At 38.8% G+C, this 9,428-nt stretch overlaps 1 pseudogene; it reads right to left on the reverse strand.

Annotated features, from left to right (window-relative positions):
* Window positions 1-7,832: 7,832 nt before the first annotated feature.
* On the reverse strand, window positions 7,833-8,433 carry LOC109256878 (gametocyte-specific factor 1-like; annotated as a pseudogene).
* Between the last annotated feature and the right edge of the window lie 995 nt (window positions 8,434-9,428).

Consider the following 9,428-nt stretch of genomic DNA (forward strand, 5'->3'; position numbering starts at 1 on the left):
ATGAGGGAAAATTCTGTTTTTACCAGCGTTAGGTTTTCTAAGCATGAAGTTTGATGTTGCGTGTTCCAACTTGTAGTATAATCCATTATTATTATGTACTTGTTTCACATAAATATTAATTTCTGGGCCCCAAAGAATAAAGCCAGCACTAGGAACTTCCGATTCTACACTGCACGATACAAAGAACACAACATTAAAAACTTAAGTATTTTGAATTGGAAATAGTGGCATATGCTTTCTTGCTTCTCCGGTGTTCTTGGCATATTTTTTCAGAACCGCCCACGTTTAGCAGTGTATATTCTCAGATAGCCTATGTCATTTCCAACCATTCCCAACTGCAAATATTTTCAATGTCTATAATGCTATATATGCCGAAGGGCTTATATTTCAAGGAAGAAAAATGAAGAAGGCAGCATAAAATCAAGAACACAATTTACAAAATGCATCACTGAGGATAATCAAAGAGAATAACTCTTCCAAGCATACCAACTTTTAAAAACTTTGCTATTCACTGTAAGTGCTTTACTCCATAATTCATTATATGTGTTGCACTGAAATGGGATGTTGCTTTTTCTTTTTGGTCCTATGTATCTATTTTTTTGAATTATAATGTTTCTATTTGTAAGATTAATTTATTAAGCAATAAATTTATGTGAGTAGAGCTGTCTTCAACTCTATGGCTATAAGGAAAGTCTAAAAGGAAAAGATTTTTTTTATGAAACTTTAGAGAAATTCAGTAATACATATGAAATAGAAAATATCAGAGAATAACAACATCTGCTACTAACACTGATTTTAATCTTATGGAAATAGAAAAAAATATGGCAGCCTTTTGAGACTTTTCCCAAACAGAATTTGAGAGCATGGTACAAAAGCTTACTTCAAATAAAATGGTTATACACAAATGTTTTTGAAAACTCACTTTAGACTTTTTTCATATCTTTTTATGAACATCATTTCTTTATTTCTTCACCTTCAAGCAGACCTAAAATTAAAGATAGCAATTATCCAGAATGGGTGGTTGCCTCTTAGGGTAAGCTAATAGCTATAACAATAAACCCCCAAATGTATAATAATAACATAATAGAAACTCATTTCTTGCTCACATAACAGTACTGTGCTGTGAATAAATGAGCAGAAACTCTTTTGCACACAGTTGCTCAAGAACCCAGACCTAGCGAGTGGGTAGGCTCTGTTCTATCCAGAGTTGGGAGACTCATGGACAGGCCAAGCCTAGAAAAGATACACACCATTTCTGTTTGCATTTTCTAAGCCAGTTACACTAATTGCACCAACTACCTCCAAATCTTATTTGCCTGGTAAAAATTTCTCATTTACATTATTGTCCTATGTTAATGAGGAGGGTATGTCCTCTGTTTTCATGCAGTCAGTTAGGGACTCAAGTCTCCTTTTGTCTAGTGGCTCTGCTCAGTACAGCCATCCTTCTCCGTGACACTTAAGGATAAGATGTAGAATTTTATTTGTGAGATGATTCCTATACATACTAAATTTTAAATAATTCAAAGTCAGTAGCAATGCAAAAAAACCCGAATTATTTCAGCCTTATCATGGTTATGTTTTGGGGCCATGAATGAGAGTTGCCTTAAGTGATATCCCTGTGGTTCTAATGGATGATTTTTCTCTCGATTTCTGTAAATTTCTACTAAAGAATACAGACTTTTCCCCAGGCCCACAATGTTGTGGTAGATTGACTTTATTGCCTTTCTCACTCACAGGCTTCCTAGGGAAAACTTCCTATCCGTTGTTCCTGAGACATTATCCTAAACCACCCTACCATGGGATCCCAAACTTGAAAACCTCCAGTGCAAGCTTCCCATATCCACATCCAAACACACACACACACACACACACACACACACACACACACACACACACACACACCTGGGTCATCCTACCAGGCAGGGGAGGGACAGACACCTGACTCAGGCGTTTGGTCAGTGACTGATCAGATTCTCTTTCTTGAGAACGTGAATTAAGAGACACAAGACCACAGGCATTTGGGAGAAGGCACTGGAGCCTAAAAGGTCAAACTTCATGCCTGCAGCTAGTTTGACTTGGTTTCTATTCCTATTCAAAAGAGCTCTGAATAGAATAAACATCTGATATGGTCTGGCCCCTTGCCTGTGATTTCTTCCAATTGGCTCCTTGAAATGCTACCCCCACCCCACTGTGACAGGCGTTCCTTTAATATTGAAGTATAGAAGCCTCCCAAAATTTTGCACAGTGTTTTTCTCTACCCTTTTGTTTCTCTTCCTGCCTATCCGCCTGGAAGTTCTCTGCTCTTCAAGAGTTGGATCACATTACATTTCTGTGCCATCCCTTTTTGATGCCTCAGACTCTGTCCTCCTATTCTAGCATTGCTCATATCGTATTGTGCATATGTGGTTATCTGCTGCTTCCCACAAAACGGCAAGCTTCTGGGGGAGAAGGGACTGTATCTCATCATCTGCATTCCTTAGAATCTACATAATAACTGGTAGATAGAAGGTGCTCAGAAAAGTCTTTGTTGAATAAATTAATGATGCCCAAGCATATATATTAATGACCCTTTGGTATTATTAATTATCATGACAAAAATCAGACTTAGAAGATAGGGATTACTAAACAAAGCAGTTAATACAACAGCAGCTTGCTGCATGATCAAGTCAGGGGAAGGCAATTTCATGTAGTGCTTATGAACTTAAGCATTGGAGTTGGGTGGATTCAGGTTCACATCCCAGCTCAACGCTTACTAACTGTGCTAAAATCTTTTTAAGCTATGTTTTCCTGGGGCACCTGGGTGGCTCAGAGAGTTGAGCACCCAACTCTTGATCTCAGCTCAGGTCATGATCTCACAGTTCATGAGATGGGGCCCTGTGCTGGGCTTCGCACTGACAATGTGGAGCCTGCATGGGATTCTCTCTCTCCTCCTCTCTCTTCCCATCTCCCCTTCTCTCTCAAAATAAATAAATAAACTTAAAGAAAAAGATACGTTTTCCTAATCTGTACGATGGGGTCGATAACCCATAGCCATGCTTTGCGGAGTTGTGATGAGAACAGAATGAAACAATACGTGTATAAAAACATAGTCCCTGGCATGTAGAAGGATAATACATTTATTGCTAAGATTTATTATTAAGAATCCTTCAATTCTGTAGTACTTCTGTCCAATTGGTTCTGGGTCCATTAGTATACTGTCAATAGCACTTCCCAAGCTTATAAAATCCAGTTGCTGGGAAGGACCTAACTGAACATTTTAGAAGTCCTGAAATTAGCCTAGTCTGGCTAATCTCTTTAGTGGCTCATGCAGATGATAACTGTATTTGGAAACTGCTATCTTTAATAACTGGCAAAAATTTGGCAATACTTCCTGAATTACTCAGCACAGATATTCCCCCTCAAAAAGATAAGCTTAAATCATAAGGCTGCCAAGCATCACTAAGGAAAAAGGTTTGCAAGGCTATCTCTAACAAAGCCTCATGGGTTATATTTATTAGTGAATTAATGTGACCCAGGGCCTGACCCCAAGTCTGAGGGCCCACAGGTTCACTGTTCTCAGGACCTCAGAGACTGATACACATGAATGAAAAGGTACATGAGTCTGAGTTGTCATCTGAAAATCATTTTTTTTACTGTAATCAAACACATAACAAAATTCATCATCTTAACCATTTTGAAGCATACAGTTCAGTTGTATTAAGTACCTTCAATATGTTGTACAACCATCACCATCATCCTTCTCCATTAATATTGTCATCTTATGAAACAAACTCTATAGCCATTAAAGAAGAACTCCCCATTCAGTCCCTTCCCCCCACCCCCTGACAACTGCCATTCTACTTTCTGTGTCTATGACACTTAAAAATAGTCTGAAGAATTAATAGAAGTTGGGAGAGGTGGGGAAGAGAAAGGTTGTGGGAGGAAAAGAATTCCAAGCAGAGAGAATAAAATGTGTAAAGAATCTGGGGCAGGAAACCCTCAACCCTTAGGAGGAAGGCAGCCATTGGAGCTGGAGTGTACAGAGAAGGGAGAAAGATTCAAGCTGAAGATGAAGAGGGAAGTGATGGGCATTAGTGTGTTCTAAGCAGGGAAGTGGCATGATCCAGTCCATTTTTAAATGATCACTTGCTACATGGATTAAAGTAGAATGAATGAATGAATGAATGAATGAATGAGGGAGACTAGGAGATTATCCTAATCCTGCAGGTAAAGAAAATTGTGGTATAAAATCAGTGCTGTGGTAGTGAAGACAAAGTGTAGCTGTTGGCTTCAAAGAAATATATAACAAATAAAAATATAACTTTGTGATGGGTTGAAAGAGGTGGAAGAGGGAGATTTCAAGGACGACCACCAAATTTATGGTTTTAGCAGCCAGTCAGTGGAGGTGCCATTTTCTGAATTGGGGAAATGCAAAGGTGAACCGGATTGGGGAGGATAGGTAAAGAGATCATGAATACAATTTTAGACCTCTTGTATTTATGACAATCTTGTGATTTCTAGTTGGAGATAAATGATGACAATGGTGATGATAGACAGAATTTTACACATGTATTTGTGACAATCCTGTGACATCTAGTTGGAGATAGATGAGATAGATAGATAGATAGATAGATAGATAGATAGATAGATAGATAGATAATTTGAGTCAGAAAAGAGATCTGGGACAGAACTATAAATCTGGGGATTCATCAGCATGAATGAAATCACCCTGGGACAAAGTATTGAGTGAGAAGACAAATACATGTCAATGACTCTACCATGTAGAAGTCAGATGGGAGAGCAGGAAGGAGCAAGTAGAAGACAGAATGAGTGGCCTGTGAGGTTAGAAGAAAACCAGGAAGCCAAGAAAATTCAAAAAAGGAGCACCCTTTTAGTAAGGGAGAGCCTTGACAATGGGAATGAAATTCTCAACATCCCAGCTGAGAGGCTTCCCTCTCCTCTGCTCTGAGCAGGATACTGGTCAACTCCTACATTGGCTCCTCTCTTCCTCTTTAATATTTGCAGTTCAAGCTCTTATGCTAAAGTCCTTTTATCTCTCTAGATATGTTAATGTCATTGGCCAATGTCACAACATTAGCAGGTGACTTACATGTCTATTAATACAGCCCACATTAATAGTTTGACCACCAAAGCAAAGGATACTTTCCAACAGCTCAAGGAAATTTTTCAGTAGGTAAGAAGGCCAATGCTAGTTAATATCATAATCAACTCTCAAGAGGGCAATCTAACTTCTCTCATTTCCACATTCCTAGGAACCCATAGAATATGATTTGTTCATAAACACTGGTGATTCCAAGCAGAAGACAAGCATAGAAGGGACAAAAAAAGGGCAAGATAATTTTTCTGGAAGGTTTGTTTCTTCCTGACTGAGATGTGTTATGGTGAAAAAAAAAATCAAGTTTGGCTCTGACAGTAAGTTATGCAATCTTTGGGAAATCACTTAGTGTCCCTCAACCTTAGTCTTCTCATCTGTAAAGCAATGAAACTGAAGTAGATTTTGTTCAACCCTCCCTCTGGTTCTAATGGTCTGTCATTCTAAAAATACATGACGATTAAAAAAAAAGTAAATGACCGTTTTCAATTTAGCTTAAGCAGAAGTTTGGTCTCTAAATTTGTCAGGACACAAAAAAGCACTAGAAGACCCAGAGCCAATGATTTGCAACAACACTTATCAGCCCAATCTGCCATTTGCCATACTGGAAAGAGTGTTAAGTAAAGCAAAACTCTCACTAGTTTTTTGGTCTTTTTAGATGTAAGCTTTCTTAATAATAGTCATTTGAGGTTTTCAACCACAGGGTGTTCATTCCTCTAAGGATTTTAAATAGATGGTCTCTCTAGGACACTAGTGCAGCAAGAAAGAAGGAAAGGAGGGGAGAACAAAAAGAAGGAGGGAGGGGAACAGGGACAGAAGGAGAAAATTTTTAAAAGAAATGGAGTAGGTCCTATTAACTAGAAAGAGTGGTTCCCATTAGAAAAGAACATTCTCTTTGACTGTATCACCGACTCTGTGCTCTTAGAACAATGTGGCAAAAAAATTTTAAAAAGAGGAATTTTGTCTTCATGATAAAAGATTGATTGATTCATTCATTGGTGAGTGACATCAAAGGTGGCAGCATTTTTTCTTCATAATGTACTTGGTGAGAAATAACTGAAATTAGCAACAGACTAAGTTAATGCTAATTATCCCTAGAAACTGAGCATACTTTTAACAAGATTGGTGTAAAAAAGCCATGAGCATATTAATTTTTTTAAGTTGCATATGCAGATATGGCCTTTAGAATCAGACTTATTATTCCACAGGATGCTGCCTATATAAAGAAATGAGGATGGATGGGTGATATATATATGATACATATATTTCATATATATATATGATATATATCCACACATATGCAAACACACACACACACATAGACTTTTTAAATGCCTTAAATTTAGGCACTCAAATGTAGTCTATGAAGCAAGCATATACACTTACCTAAATGTTGTTATTGATATGGAAATGTTACTATCTATGGAATTCTTTTTTTTAATTTTTCCAATGTTTATTTATTTTTGAAAGACAGAGAAAGAGTGTGAGTGGGTGAGGGGCAGAGAGAGAAAGAGACACAGAATCTGAAGCAGGATCCAGGCTCTGAGGTGTCAGCACAGGGCCCGATGTGGGGTTTGAACTCACGAACCATGAGCTCATGACCTGAGCCAAAGTCGGACACCCAACTGACTGACACACCCAGGCACCCCTCTATGGAATTCTTTTGGAGTAAAAACTATCTATCCCACCCATGAACCTCTGCCACCAAATTCTCTTTTCCTGAAACAGCCAATGTTATCAATTTTTATGTACCTTTCAGAAATATTTTATAAAGAGAAGTGAATATATGTATGTATATGTATACATAAGACATAACTGTACATACATATAGACATATGTGTATATATGTATAAATAAATAAATATATATATATATATATATATATATATATATATATATATATTCCTTTCATTTTGTTACCTCAAAGGAGAGGATGAAATACTTACCCTCTTCAGTTAGTAATATTGTAGAGCTCATTTTTTATCAATACATAATGTTTTTCATTTCTTTTTTGTGGATGTGTGGTATTAAATTGTATGGGTCTGTATAATTTGTTTTATCAGGGCTCTATTGACAGACATTTAATATTTCACTTAAGTTGTTTTCAATATTTGCTATTAAAAGCAGCACTGCAGTGAATGACTTTGAACATATATCATTCCACACATTTGGCTATATTTGCAGGGAATCATTCCCAGGAGAGAAATAAGGAGGTCAAAAGGTATGTGCACTTGTAATTTTATTACGAACTATTTTCTACTTTGCTGTGTGTGTGTGTGTGTGTGTGTGTGTGTGTGTGTGTGAATAAGTGATGTATATACAAGGACCAATGATTTACCCAAATGGAAGTTGGGGAAAGTAAGTCTCCCACATACCTATTTCTCACAGTCACTGAATCCCCCACTGAATCCCCCAGAAGAAACCATTGTGACCAGTGTCTTGTGTAAGTTTCCAAATAATATTCTATGCAGATATGCATCTATAATATAAAAACAATCATATATGTATCTATAGGAGAATTATGACAATTTGACAGATATGCACTTTTCTTCTGTTAGTTTGTGGGGATCAGAAGACTCTTGCCAAGAGAGGTTTTTGTTTTTGTTTTTGTTTTTTAAAGTCACAGACAGTTAATCTTTCTACAATGAGATTAGGAGGGAAAAAAAAAATGAAGAACCCACTGGTAGCAGTAGGAAGCAAGAGCCTTCTAGGGTCTGGCATTTGATGAGATAGATATCAGTTATTGTGCATTTCCGTTGATTTTACATGGCAGAACATATGGCAGAGATTTGGGAACATGCATGCCTGAAACCAGGTTACTGTTACACTCCCTAACTATGTTGCTTGCAGGGCTGTTGTTGCCACAGTAGTTGGCTGTGCCCACGAAAAATGGGGTGCTGGTCTGTTCCCACAGATTTTTATCCTACTCCTCATGGTAAGGAGGGCACTGCCATGTGTTCTCAGCCAGAGTCTCTTGTCCAAGGTTTCTGGTTTGGTTGACAACATCCTCCTGTTCAATACAACTTTTATCATCACAGTTTGAGATATGGTGGCCAATTTCAGCCTGAGCAACAAGCATTGAAGGGAGAAGTGGCCAATTTGTTTGCGACATCAGGTTATTTCTTTCTGCACTTGATAAGATGATAAGGAAACCTGCAGGCCCTGATCTGGTGGTTTTTGTCATAGGGACATTGTAATAGCTTTTCAGGGTCCAGGGAATCGATGCAAGTTTCTTCCATGTTGGAAATGAAGGAGCGAAATCCAAGTGCTTTTCCCTAGAACTAGACCGCGATGAAATGGACAAATTACATGAAGCAGTCAAGTTTGGGGGCTGGATGTATCTCCTAAAGCAACCGGTTAAACACTTAACAGAGCTGAGGTATCCATAAAACAATTGTTTTTCTTCCTCCGTGGAGACGCGCTCTCCTTACAGTCGCTTTCTCCGCCCACTGGCGCCCCAGCTACCCTTGCTTCTGGCTTCAGACATTAAGGGGGCGGAGACACCCCACTTCCTGTGACGCTGGTCTTGGCTCTGCGGGAGCCTGGGCCTCCTGGAGCCTCCTTCCCCTTCGAGGGGCACACCACCCTAGGCCCTTCCCACCCGTTAGGTTCCTGTTTGTTTGTTTGTTTAATGTTTATTTATTCATTTTAGAGAAGGGGGGGGGGGCGGGCACAGTGAATCCCAAGCAGGCTCCATGCTATCAGCACAGAGCCCGACCTGGGGCTTGAACTCAGTAAGCATTAAATCACCTGAGCCGAGATCAAGAGTCGATGCTTAATGGACTGAGCCACCCAGGTGCTCCAGGAATAACTTTTTTGTTGTCTTGTCCTTCTTTATCAGCCCACACACCAACAACATTGTGGATTCCATCAGGAAAGCTATGGTTCTACTGACCTTTACTATGCCTATATGTACATTCTGGATGGAAGAGGGCCCATGGATAAGGGTTGAATTTTCTAATCTGTATTCGCTGCAAACATCTGAGATCTTTCATCTTCCCAGTGGTAGAGGCTGTGATGGGTCTACTGCTCCCTTTGTTTTGTGTTTTTCTCTTTCTTTACTGGGTTTTTTTTTAAACACTAGAAGGCTACACATTTGGATTTTAAATTGCAAGCTGCATTCGAAGAATCTCTCCTTAACACAACTCTGTTCACTTCCATCTCTCTGTGCAAACTGCATGGCCCTTGCCGGAGCTCTTTTCTCCCATTATATCTTGCTAAAAGCAACAAAGAGCAGTCAACCCACTGTAATATTCTCAGTTTATCCAAATAGTTCCCTTCGAGGGGGTAGATAAGCAGATGATTTCTTCTCTATGACAGATCAAGTGACAATTTT

The sequence above is a fragment of the Panthera pardus genome, unplaced genomic scaffold, assembly GCF_024362965.1.
Source record: "Panthera pardus isolate Hobbes unplaced genomic scaffold, ASM2436296v1 HiC_scaffold_6, whole genome shotgun sequence".
Taxonomy (NCBI): domain Eukaryota; kingdom Metazoa; phylum Chordata; class Mammalia; order Carnivora; family Felidae; genus Panthera; species Panthera pardus.